The sequence below is a fragment of the Pelophylax lessonae genome, assembly GCF_965119305.1.
Source record: "Pelophylax lessonae genome assembly, chromosome: 12".
Lineage (NCBI taxonomy): Eukaryota > Metazoa > Chordata > Amphibia > Anura > Ranidae > Pelophylax > Pelophylax lessonae.
In genome coordinates, this window is record NC_138779.1 from 202,237,614 (window position 1) to 202,252,635 (window position 15,022).

Genomic DNA, 15,022 nt, shown 5'->3' on the forward strand with positions numbered 1-15,022 from the left:
CTACTTTATCTACACCAGGAACCCCGAGGTATGGGCAGGATAAATATTGATTATTTTATATATATTATACTACTGTGTGTAATATATTATGTGTTGCATTACTTTATATTGTTTTACATTAGTAATTAAATACTGTATTATTGTATTTAGCTCTATCACTATTGATGGATTTCACATGGAACATCCATCTGGTCCTGAACTTTCTTGGCGTATGTTCATCGTAAAATTATTTAATTTTGCTCGTCTTTTTATTTTGGCCAGTGATGGTTTCTAGTCAATTTTTTTTTCTTTTTCAACTGATATCTGCAACTATCAAACTGCTATAAGTATTAAAGGGGTTGATTCCCTAAAGATAAATTGGCTGCTCACTTTTCAGGAAAATGCTTCCTTAGCTTAGCTAATGTGGTTTAATATTATCTTGGCTAAGAATACCCAATCAAATGCAAGAAAATTAAAAAATATATATATTTTTTTGCTTGCATGTGATTGGATAACAGAAGTAAGCATAGCTTCACCTTATTCACAAAGCCAAGGGAAAATTCCCTTTCAAAGCGAACAACTAGTTTGACTTCCGTAAGTCAACCCCAATGGAGGTCATTTTCCAAAACCAGGGAGTGCAAAATCTGGTTCAGCTCTGCATTGGAGCCAATCAGCTTCTAATGCCTCGTACACACGCAACGATTGTTGGCCGACCGATCGGCCGTCTTTTGTCCAGTGTTGTTGTGTTGGTTGAAATGTGCTCTAGACTGCACACAAATTTTATCAGCCAACAAAAACCAACTTCAGAAGTGATGTCATGTGCTGGTTTACTTTCCGTGTGTTTTTTCTTCTCAGAGCATGCCCAGTCTTGCTCATCTGATTTTTGTCTGCCAAAATCTGTACTGACTGACGGAAAATCGGCCGTTCTGTTGACAGCCAACAAAAATTTTATAGCATGCACACCAGATATTGTTCGGCCGAAAAGTCGGAGTCGGTTGTCGGAAGCATCATACTAACAAGCCGAAAATCGGCCGATCGGACGTTGGCCGAAAATTCACGGCCAACAATCGTTGCGTGTGTACGAGGCATAACTTCAGCTTGTTCAATTAAGCTTTGAAAAAAAAAAAGCTTGGAAACTGGTTGGTTTCTATTCAGAGTTGCACCAAAATTTGCACTCTCCAATTTTAGTAAATCAGCCCCAAAGCGTACTAAACAGTGCCTAAAGACAGTGGGGTTGATTTATTAAAACTGGAGAGTGCAAGATCTGGTGCAGCTCTGCATAGAAACCAATCAGCTTCCAGGTTTTATTGGCAAAGCCTAATTGAACAAGCTGAAATTAGAATCTGATTGGCTACCATTTAGAGATGCACCAGATTTTGCACTCTCCAATTTTGGTAAATCAACCCCATTTTGTTTTGGATAGAGTAGGGTTAGAGTGGTTATCGGTTCTTTTTTATTTTCCTTGTGCCCGTTGTGGAGATTTACCCTATTAAGCCCCGTACGCACGCAGTGATTATCGGCCGACCGATCGTCCGTCTGTTTTGTTGGTTGGAATGTGCCTAGACTGCACACAAATTTTCTCGCCCAACAAAATTCTACTTCAGAAGTGATGTCATGTGTTGGATTGCTTTCTTTGTGTTCTTTCTTATCTGAGCATGCCCAGTCTTGCTCGTAAGATTTTTCCCTGTCGAAATCTGTACTGACTGCATGAAAATTGGCCGTGTTTTGACTGCCAACAAAAATTTTATAGCCTGCACACCAGATTTTTTTCGGCCGAAAATTTGGAGTCGGTTGTCGGAAGCATCATACTAACAAGCCGAAAATCGGCAGATCGTACGTTGGTCGAAAATTCCCGGCCAGTTTTCGATGCGTGTGTACGGGGCTTTAGTCTTTGCCATTATTTTCACAGAGAGTGAAAGTGTAAAAAAATTAAAAAATATGGGGTTTTCACTGGAACAGAGGTAGAGGGAATATGATCCAATGGGGACACTTTTTCTGGTGGCAATTGTCTAACAAAAAAATGACTTACTTTGCAGAGATCTCCTTGTAAGTCCAATTGTGACTCAAGACAAAAAGTGAAGGAAAATCCTTCCAACTGGACACAGACAAAAAACGATAGGAGTTTTAATTATCCTCTACTGTATCCAAAACAACAAAGAAAGTTTGGGTTTTGGATATGGTTTAGGGCAGGGGTCTTCAAACTACGGCCCTCCAGTTGTTCAGGAACTACAATTCCCATCATGCCTAGTCATGTCTGTGAATGTCAGAGTTTTACAATGCCTCATAGGATGTGTAGTTCTGCAACAGCTGGAGGGCCATAGTTTGAGGATCCCAGGTTTAGGGCATTCTAAAGGAGCTTCCCAGCTCATTATCATTGCAAGATATTGTAATATTCCTTTAGTGCCATTACAGTGTAAGAACGGGGGCCAACGCTTTTGTGGAAAATTATAAATAAAGTGTCTCCACTGAACGTAAAATATAACATTTCCGCTTTTGTCTTTCCAGATACAATGATGGCATTCCCAGGAATCCCTCTGGTGATGAGGGACGAGGTGATTGCCGGAGTGGAATTAATCAAGGCTCTGGTAAGCACATTCCAGCAGCTGAGTCCAGAGATCATTGATGCGTTTGGTGAAAAGTTGGCAGAGATTTTGTGCCATAGATACACCGGGCGCTGGTACCTGAACAAGCCTAAAAAGGGCCAGGCATACAGGTAAGTTTTTTTTACTCTACAGTCTTGACTGTTACGTATTCTTTGACTGTTTGAAGACATTAGATGGCCATTGTCCAATGGGTGAGACTTACTAAAACTGCTGCACACAGAATCTTAACTACCGTACTACTTGCCGCCCGCCCACCGTCAAATGACGGCGGATCGGTGTGGCCTTCATTGTGGGAGGACGTCATATGACAGCGCCCCAGAACAACCGCTTCCATGACCCCAATCTTGGGAAAAGAGCCAATGACGTGGCTCTTCACCCATGTGATCAGATGTGTCCAAGCACAGCCGGTCACATGTAAATGATGAAGTGCCGTTTATCGGCGCTCCTCGACTCACACTGTCAGAGTGTGTGGCCCTCATTCTGGGAGGACGCCATATGACAGCGCCCCAGAACGACCGCTTCCACGACCCCAATCTTGGGAAAAGAGCCAATGATGTGGCTCTTCACCCATGTGATCGGATGTGTCCAAGCACAGCCGATCACATGTAAATGAGGAAGTGCCGTTTATCGGCGCTCCTCGACTCACATTGTCAGAGTGTGTGGAAAAGAGAGCCGATCAGTGGCTCCTCCTCCTGACCATCAGTGCCCTGATTACAGTAAAGTACAGTACTGTAAAAAAAAGTGCCCATCAGTGACACCAAGCAATGCCCATCAGTGACACCAATCAATGCCCATCAGTGACATCAATCAGTGCCCACAGTGACCTCAATCAGTGCCCATTAGTGATGGCAGTCAGTGCCCATCAGTGCCTGCTCATCTGTGCCCATCAGTGCTGCCTATCAGTGCCCATCAGTGCAGCCTATCAGTGCTCATCAGTGCCGCATATCAGTGCCACCTATCAGTGCCCATCAGTGCGGCATATTAGTGCCTCCTCATCAGTGTCACCTCATCAGTACCCATAAGTGCCACCTCATCAGTGCCCATCAGTGCAGCCTATCAGTGCCCATCAGTGTGGCATATTAGTGCCTCCTCATAAGTGTCACCTCATCAGTGCCCATAAGTGTCACCTCATCAGTACCCATAAGTGCCACCTCATCAGTGCCCATCAGTGCAGCCTAACAGTGCTCATCAGTGCCGCCTCATCAGCGCACATCAGTGAAGCAGAAAAACTACTTATTTACAAAATGTACTGAGCGAAATTAAGAAAATATATATTTTTTTTAATTTTCTTTTTTTTTTCTTTTTTAGTAAACGACCAAAAGAAAGCTCTATTTGTGTGAAAAAAATATGAAAAATTCATTTGGGTACAGCATTGCATGACCACGCAATTGTCATTCAAAGTGTGACAGCGCTGAAAGCTGAAAATTGACCTGGGCAGGAGGGGGGTGAAATTGCCCGGTATTGAAGTTGTTAATTGACCAAGCTGAAGATAGAAGCTGATTGGTTACTATGCACAGCTTCACCAGTTCCTGAGTGCTCCAGTTTTAGGAAATCAACCCCAATGCGTTAACTACCTTGGTAGGTTGAGTTGGCCTTGCATTACTTTTATGTCTTGGATATTCCAACGGCGAGATCTCCCTTCCAACTCTGTGGATTAACCCAAATGAAGTCACTGTTTTGTGAGTAGTCGAAATCTTCTACGACAGTCTTTTACCAATTCTCAGTATATATAGCAGTATTAAGTCAGTGATTGTATCTTAAGAAAAACTTAACTTTGACATTAGCCAGCCACTTTGATTGGTGACCACAGTTTTAGGAAATCAACCCCAATGCTTCAACTACCTTGGTAGGTTGAGTTGGCCTTGGATTACTTTTATGTCTTGGATATTCCAACGGTGAGATCTCCCTCCCAACTCTTTATCGGGAGTTCCCACCCACCTGTGGAGTTAAAAAGAAAATATTTGGCAATTGGAAAGCCGTCATAATGGCCACACTTGGTTGGCAGACCCAGGAACTTAAAATGAGAGATCTCACCAAAAGGGCCCTCAAGAGATATTAGGAACTGCCAGATGGTTTGACTCAGCAATGCAAAAACTAAAATATCAGTTATGGGTGCCCAGACCTGTTTAGGTCAGAAGGTGAAACAACGACAGACCCAATTTATGGTGTAATATCTAATTCTGACTCTATTATCTTTCAGATGTATCAGGAGCACCAGAAACATAATGGATCCGAGCATCCTGGAGGCCTGCGCTCAGTGTGGCCTCAAATACGCAGACTTGTGTTTGCCTGAAGAGATGACCCTGTGGATTAACCCAAATGAAGTCTCTGTTTTGTGAGTAGTCAAAATCTTCTGTGACGGTCTTTTAGTATATATAGCAGTATTACGTCAGTGATTGTATCTTAAGGAAAACCTAACCAGGGGAGGACTGGGCCAGGGGGCAGGGGGGCAATATCCCCCTGGGCCGCTCCTATTGCCCTGAATAAAGGCTGCGTCATTTCTGCCACAGACATTCCAAAACGATTCCTGGTGAAGAGAAGTAAAAAGTCCCTGCCGCTGACCTACTGGGTGTGGGTTGAAGACAAAGACAGGGTGCATGGCTCCACCCCAGCATGGATGGTGTGAACTGTGTCTGAGCAGAGGCCGGTTCCATGCCCCACTGGAGACTCTTCTCCCCCGGCCAGCCCCAACTGAGCTGTCTCATCTCCCCACCAAACGCCCCCTGCTGGCCAGGTCGGTAACCCAAATTCGGGTGATGAATAGAGAATACCTGGAGCAGAGCTTCACCCTGGAATGGGGGTCAGGAGGGGGACCGAGTGGCTGAACCATGGGCCTCTGGTTTGTACTAGCCCCCTGGGCTGAAAGTTACCAGTCAGCCCCTGAACCTAACCTTAACATTAGCCAGCCACTGTGCTTGGTGACCACATACTATGGCACCATTATTGATGCCAAACTAGGCCACACATCCTCACCAGCCTGTCTGGCTGTAGTCAGGAGCTAAAGGGTACCGGGAGCATGGATGATGCAACATTAGATTAAAGTACGTTACCCCGGACTCCCTGTGCTTGGTATTTTCCAGGTTTCTCAGTTATTTAGCTGCTTTTGTATTTAAGGAAGCAATGTAGAAATGTATAAAGAGAAGCAAACTTCCTACATATAAAGTAAATACATACCTATGCCCAAATATTTAACAACATTTAAAGAGCAGGGGAGCCATAACTATAAGGATGCAAGGGTTGAAGAGTTTATTGTAATGTGGCGGGGGTGTCTTTTTTATTTTTTATTTGAGAATATTTGAGAATATCCTCCATTGCTGTAAGAGAGGAGATGGAGGATCTAGTTTACTCAATGCTAGGCAATGGTAATAACTGACTGCTTGCTGTTGCTCTCAATGTTTTTAAATGTGTTTCTTTTCTTTGTAAGTAAATTGTATAGGCTTGGATTAACGTCCTCTCATTTATCAATAGGGTGGAAGTAGAACATCACACATATACATTGTGTGTCTTTGGTTCAGAAAGTGACATCATGATGGGACAGGAAATTAACTCCAACGAGGACTTCTTCATCGCAAGTTCTTCACTCCCATCATCCCCCTGTGACAGTGACAGTGGAAATGGCGGTAGTAGTCAAGCAACAAGTACACCGCCAGTCTCATGTAGTCCTCCCAAAGAAAACATCTGGCAGGCTTCCACCATGGAATCTGGTACTGAGGTAAGAATTATAATCATTGATATTGTACATTACATAGGGGTATTTTCAAAGATGATAAAGCGGAGTTACGCTTTAAGGCCTCCTCCCCCGCTCCTCCTTCAGTAATGGCATGTTTGGACAGGGGGGAGGGGGTACCCGATTTCGACAGGTACCTTCTCCCATTTCTGCTTCGATCTCCTAGGCAATATATATATACATATATATATATATATACCGTGTATATATATCTTTTTCTATTTTTCATTAAATGTATATATTGTTGAAATATTTAAATAATAATATGGTGGTTTTGTGCTCAACTGTTATTTGTTATCATGTTTGGGATAAAATTAATAATTTTAATAATAATAATAATAGTAAAAAAAAAAAAAAAATATATATATATATATATATATATATATATATATATATATATATATATATATATATATACATATATATACACACACACAAGTATAACTATATATATATATATATATATATATATATAATTTATTTATATATATTATCAAATATTGTTATTGTCATCATCAATAATAATAATATTATTATTATTATTATTATTAATAATAATAATAATAAAAAACTATATATTTTTTGTTCCAAACAAAATAACAGTTAAGTACAAAACCAGCATACATTTTATCCTAACATTTTTTCGTTGGGCATCGTATTACACAGCCATGTCTATAGTAGCTGAAATCATTATTTTGATAATTTGTTATAAAAAGGCGATCGGAAGCAGAAGACCCCCTCCCCCCACAGACTTTTGTTTGGGTCACGTGCAACATATATATATATATATATATATATATATATATATATATATATATTTAAATGATTATATATAATAATATGGTGGTTTTGTGCTCAACTGTTATTTGTTATTATGTTTGGGACTAAAGAGATCTTTTTTTAATAATGATAATAATAATAATAATATTAATAGTAAAAAAAAAAAAATATATATATATATATGTGTGTGTATCAAATATTATTATTGTCACATATATATATATATATATATATATATATATATATATATATGTACACACAAGTAAGCCTTAATATATATATTATACCAAATCTTGTTATTGTTATTATCATCATCAATAATAATAATTTTATTATTATTATTATTATTAATAATAATAATAATAATAATAATAATAATAATAAACTATATATTTTCTGTTCCAAACAAAATAACAAATAACAGTTAAGTACAAAACCAGCATACATTTTATCCTAACATTTTTTTGTTGGGTATCGTATTATGCAGCCATGTCTATAGTAGTTGAAATCATTATTATTTTGATAATTTGTTATAAAAAGGCGATCAAAAGCAGAAGACCCCCTCCCCCCACAGACTTTTGTTTGGGTCACGTGCAATATATACAACTGTTATTTGTTATTATGTGTGGGACTAAAAAGATTCTTTTTTTTTAAAATAAGGATAATAATAACAATAATAGTAAAAAAAAAAAAAAATATATATATATATATATATAAATATTATATATCAAATATTATTATTATTATTATTGTCATCATTAATAATAATTAAAAAAATATATATTTTTTGTTCCAAACAAAATAATAAATAACAGTTTAAGTACAAAGCCAGCATACATTTTATCCGAACATTTTTCCGTTGGCTATCGTGTTAAACAGCCATGTCAATAGTGGCTGAAATCATTATTATTTTGAATTAGTGATAAAAACTACTAGCACTGTTTCTTCTTAAAGAGAAAAAAAATATATAAAAATGTATCCTATTTTCTTTTTTTTCCCACAGGCTACAGAACGCCAGCTCCCCTCTGGATATCTGCCTGGAGGGCATCACAAATGTTCAAACCCATGGGTATAGACCCAACACAACCCATGGGTAATGACCCAACACAAGCTTTTTGGTTGTAGGCACTATGAGAAAGGACTCCCTGCTGTATATATTATTAGAGATTTACTATTATTATTATTTTTATTTTTTGCATCTGTAGATAAATGTGATTTTTTTTTTTTTTCATGAATAAAGAACCTATTAACAATCAGAATTTGTTGTGGGTTTTGTATAATGCTGACATTGGAAATTTGATAAAGTTTATAATGTATAACTGAACATTGGCACATCTATAGATATTACTGTCCATATGGTGGATATGGAGGCTTGGAAGTTGTTGGGGGCTAATTTAGGTAGGTTGTTGAGGCAAACTAAAGACAGGATGTATGTGAATGGCAGCAGAGATCCAGTACTGTATCTTTATGGGTCGATGGGGTTGCAGTTGATGCTGATGTTGACGCCTGCAAAGTCTCCAGTCTAGAAGAGCTGATGTAAGACATAGAGGAGAAGTCATTCATATTGTCGCTACTTAGAGACCTCCATTGCTTTGCAGGGCATGTGTTTAGATGTCTTGGCATTGTAAACAACCAAATCACCCAAGCGCTCGCTCCGATGGGGATGACAGGCGTGCCGCGCAGGCAGGGAACTCCAAACATAAGCACATGAAAGAGAAAAGGAGGCGCAAACTAGGGATAGACCAATATGTTTTTTTCAGGGCCGATACCGATATTTTGGTCACAACGTATTGGTATCGGCCGATATGGGCCGATATTTTGTATATTTAAAGTTTTGAAAAATAAAGACAATTTTTGACACAAATCTGGTACTGAACATGTTAATTTTTGTTTAATGCTTAACCTTCTTAGCGGTATTCCCGAGTGTGGCCCGGGGGTTAAATTTCAGAGCCAAAGGCGGTAACCCCGAGCCACACTCGGGGTACCGCCAGAAGCATCGCTGGATCCTGTAAGCAGGGTTACTTACCTTGTCACCGGGATCCAGCGATGTTTCCGGCGGTGTCTCATGGCGGTTCTCCCTCTCGATCCTCTCCGTGCCCCGGCTTCCGTCTCCTGCGATGTGACGTTCGCAGGGGGTGGAACCTGCGGCAAATTCAAATGTAAAACACACCAAACACACTGATACAATTCAAAATAAAAAAAAAATCACATTAGTTTGCTCCCCAGTGCCCTTTCCTGCAATTTTACTGTACTTTTTATGTATATATATATATATAATGTATACAGTTGGTTTGGGCTGCTCATTCACAAGAATATATATATGGAGAGGGGTTGGGACTTTAAATGAGGTTACGACTGTACGTTGTACCTCCATCCCTATTATTCAAGAACAAATGAGAAAGGGTTGTGACTTTGAGTGAGGCATAAAACTGAGTCTGATTGTAAAGCAAAAGCATGATGTAAATGTTCATAGATTTTATTGAGTACAACAAATGACATTGTTAAAATTATATAGATACAAGATAACATGCATGGATGATATCAGTCTGACCAAGACTTAAAAGAATGTACAGTGTCACAAAAATAGGAAATTAACTGAGACAGACATATGTGTATGATGTAGGGAGAATTGTCCATGAGGATTGCGTCCTGTAATGCTCTACGCGTTTCGTGTTTCTACACTCATCAGGAGCAGAAGCAATCATTGTTCTATCGAGAGAAAAAATGTCAAAAAATGTATGAAAAGAATATATATCTGGTAGTATCATCGCCAAGGCGTGACAATGTCTGTCAACAAAAGGTAGTCTACTTACAAATTAGTACAAAACTCCGCCACAAGGGGCTGATGAGGAAGGACGCTCCGAAACCGTCTCTCCCGGGAGCTGAGGGAGCAATATCCTGTGCTTGTGGGGTGACAAAACCAAAGATGTGCAATAATGCAGGAGGCGCGATTACATGAGTCCCGTGCATGCGTGCGGGAGCCGCCGTTCACGGCACTGGGCCCTGAAGGAATGGCACGGGTGGCCGTTCCTTCAGAGCGCATGCGCCAATGACATCATCGGCTGCATGCACTGTAAATATCTCCTAAACAGTGCAAGTTTAGGAGATATTTACAGCACCTATAGGTAAGCCTTAATATAGGCTTACCTATAGGTAAATGTCAACAAAGGGGGTTTACAACCACTTTAATGGCTGGCTTGCTGGAACCCTCTGGTGAGTGGCTGGCTTGCTGGCACCCTGTGGTGGGTGGCTGGCTGGCACCCTGTGGTGGGTGGCTGGCTGGCACCCTGTGGCGGGGTGGCTGGCTTGCTGGCACCCTGCAGTGCGTGGCTGGCTAGCACCCTGTGGTGGGTGGCTGGCTGGCTGGTACCCTGTGGTGAGTGGCTGGCTGGCACCCTGTGGTGGGTGGGTGGCTGGCTGGTACCCTGTGGTGGGTGGCTGGCTGGCACCCTGTGGTGGGTGGGTGGCTGGCTGGCACCCTGTGGTGGGTGGGTGGCTGGCTAGCACCCTGTGGTGGGTGGGTGGCTTGGCTGGCACAGGGGCTGTGGGTAGCTGACTGGTACAGGGCCTGTGGGCGGCTGGCTGGCAGTACAGTGCCTGTGATTGGAAGGTACAGGGTATATATATCAGGAAGGTACCTGTGATTGATTGTCAACACAGAGCTCTGGGCTGTGATTGGATACATTGGTTGGGACTTGCTGACAGGTTTTCTCTATGTACAATCACAGCGGATATTGTGCGGGTATGCCGCTTTGCCTACAGTGGCCGATCTTCTGCAGTGCATTGTGGGTGAGCAGGCGCTAATGGTATATATAATATAATAGTATAGTATAGTATACTATACTATACTATACAATACTATACTATACTATTATATTACTACTATACTATACTATACTATACTATACTATACTATACTATACTAGGATATTACTACTATACTATTATATTACTACTATACTATACTATACTATTATATTACTACTATACTAGACTATTATATGACTACTATACTATACTATTATATTACTACTATACTATACTATACTATACTATACTATACTATACTATACTATACTATACTATACTATTATATTACTACTATACTATACTATTATATTACTACTATACTATACTATACAATACTATACAATTATATTACTACTATATTATACTATTATATTACTACTATACTATACTATTATATTACTACTATACAATACTATACTATACTATTATATTACTAATATACTATACTATACTATTATATTACTACTATACTATACTATTATATTACTAATATACTATACTATTATAATACTAATATACTATACTATACTATACTATTTTATTACTACTATACTATACTATTATATTACTACTATTCTATTCTAAGTTATTATTCCCACCAGAATTTTTTTTTCATGACCACTAAACCAAAGCGCCATAAGTTCACTGGAAGTTTCCCGCACAGTAACAGTGAGTGGAGTCGTGGTATCTTCTTCTACATGTAGTTCTTTGCCATGACTGGGATGACATTAAAGTTCCTGTGCATGTAAAGGTAATGGTAATATAGTGTATATTAACCTTTAAAACATACCTTCACTTTTGGTTTCCAAAGAATGGAACTTTGAGGAGGAGAAAGTACATCCATACATATGCAAATCCCAAATCCCTAATGTTGTGTCAATGTTAGTGTATGCATGTAGGGTAGTCTACTGTTTAGAATTCACTTGCATATTCTTTGGTTTACGATTACCCGGATTGTCCTGTATACATGTTTGTATAACTACATTACGTAACTTACATGTACTTTTCTTAAAAAATATCCATAAATCTGCGTAAAATTATTAACCAGGAGAAAAAAAAATGTATTATATAAGGCCAGTGGTAACTTTAACTATATAGTTCTAGTGTATTATATTCTAGAATCTTATATATTTTTATTCATTTTTTTTTCTCTGTTGGTTGAACTAGATGGTCTTTTTTCAACCAAATATGTAACTTTTTAAACTTATTTAAAATTATTTTACTGCAGGATCAATTATGAAAATTAGAGACTGCCATGAATAATCATGGCCAGTTAGCATATAATTTTATTTTTACTTTGTACCTACTGAAATTTTTAAATATTTTTACTAGTTATTTTTACTGGCTTATTTTTTTTATTTTTATTTTATACCAAGCTCATAATGTACAGCATTTTGGGAGGACAATAGCTAAGTTATAGAGTTATTTTAGAGTACTGATTTTTCAATATCAAAGATTCCCACTAGTTAAATTAAAAATAAAATAAAAATAAATAAATAAATATATATGTGTGTGTATATATATATATATATATATATATATATATATATATACCATATATATATATATACCATATATATATATATATACCATATATATATATATGTATATATATATATACACAGTATCTCACAAAAGTGAGTACACCCCACACATTTTTGTAAATATTGTATCATATCATTTTTATGTGACAACACTGAAGAAATGACACTTTGCTACAATGTAAAGTACAGTGAGTCACTCCTGCCATGTTATACACTTCTCATCACACCGAGATCCACACCAATCGTGGTCTCCCAATCAATCTACCAATGATAAACAGCAAAAAATGAGAATGAGAACTCTGTATAATGCAGTTAATCTTTACTTTAAAAATCCATCTTCATGTACAAATAATTGATCCAACAGGCTTGATTTTATTTTAGGCTAGTAATTTCTTAACATCAAAAATTCCCACTGGTATATTTTATAGAATTCATCTTTTCATCAACATTTTGATTTGGGGGAATACAATAGCTAGGCACTATCACTTTTTTTCTGTGATTTAAACTTAGAGTTACTTAAGGTTAGTCATTTCTCACCATCAAAGATTTCCACTACTATATATATATATATATATATATATATATATATATATATATATATATATATATATATATATATATAATTATTCTATATTTATTTTATTGTATTCGTTTTCTTTTTCTTTTTTTTAGAAACAAATGTTTATTGAATGGTGTGCAATGTAACAATACAAACAAAGTAGTCAGCAAAAGTGTAAAAACAATCAGAAGTCACTGAGAGCGATATGTAGGAGAAATTGTATTCATTTTTTAGCTGTCGACATTTAAAAATAAATGTAATAATTACACTTTGATTTGCTGACCCAGAGTTTATACGCTCATCATGTTAAATTGTAAAATATTTTTATGGAAAGACAACAGAATGTTCCACTTCATTCCAACAATGTGTTTAAATTTATTTTTACATTTTGTTGCAACTTAAATCCAGGTCAAGTTATTTTAGTGGAGGAGATGAGTTCTAAAAAAAATCAGGGACTGCTACTGGTAAATAAAAAAAGTTGGCAAATTATATAATTATGAATATATTACATTATAACATAGTATATTTTACATGATTTATAATAAATTGTGTTAATCGTATGATACTAAATTATTCTCGGTTACAACCTATTTACATAAAATAGAATTTTTTGTACAACCTATTTTATTTATTTTAGTATAGATACCTTTCTTTTGCTGTTTAATAGGCCATTGTACTAATAAATAAATAAATAAATAAATAAATTGTACTAATTTTTTTAAGCACTGGTAAAAGTTTTGTTTTGCTAATCTCTACCTAGATGTATATATCTGTGTAAATGTAATTATAATATGTATTGAACTGGTAAAATATGTTGTTATTAGTAATTTGCAGGTGAAATAGGCTGAGATGGGTGTTTTCTCAGTTTTGTGTATTTCTATCCATAGCTTTATGCGCTGAGAGTGGTCACAACTTTTCAAATGCAAATGGTATTCCAAAATTGTATTCAAGTTACAGACACCTGTATAGGGCAGCCATTTGGGGGGTGTGAAGAGATGCCATAGGGAGACCCCCACCCATCACCTGTGCAGGGTCAGCCTTGTACTGCCAAGTTCAAAGATAATACTGTATGGAGATTGAATTATGTTAAAACAGTGTGGGGGGAGATTGCTCAGATTTGGCATTGCAGAGGAGAGGAACAATGAGAATGGGGGAAAAGTAATCCAAATGCTGTCTATGGAAGCCGTGTTCTTCCTAATACAAACTCCATCTATAATTCTGCCAGAAAGGGAAAACCCTAACATTGCCAGATATTTATATATGGTTTATATATACCCATGTACTGTATATACTGCAGATTGAGTGGGATAATACATGGATGAAAATTATCTACACAGATACTATATATATATATATATATATATATATAGCAATAATGTTTATTGGATGGACTACATTTGCTTGGATTTATGTGTATACATTAGATATTTAATATATTTATGATATACTGTATGTATAAATATGAAATATATATATATATATATATATATATATATATATATATAAAATATATGAATATACTGTATATACTACACAGATTGTACACTACTATTAACTATTACATTTTAACATGCCTGATTTTTTTGTACAATTTATCTGAAAGATAGATAGATAGATAGATAGATAGATAGATAGATAGATAGATAGATAGATAGATAGATAGATAGATAGATAGATAGATAGATAGATAGATAGATAGATAGATAGATAGCAATAATGTTTATTGGATGGGTTATAGTTGCTTAGATTAATGGTATACTAATTATAGAGTTATATATCTTTTAGATAAAGGTATAAATAGGAATATTTATTGGACAGGATATATTTACTTAGAAAAATGTATATTAATCATAAAGATATAAATCTATGGATACATGTATAGTTAGGGATCTATGGATATAAATAGAATTATATATAATACAAAGATTGTACCAGGGCCGGCCTGACATGCACACTGCGCATGCGCCGCCGCTCGGGAAAGCCCGTAAACGTTCGGCTATTTCCGGGAATAGCCGAACAT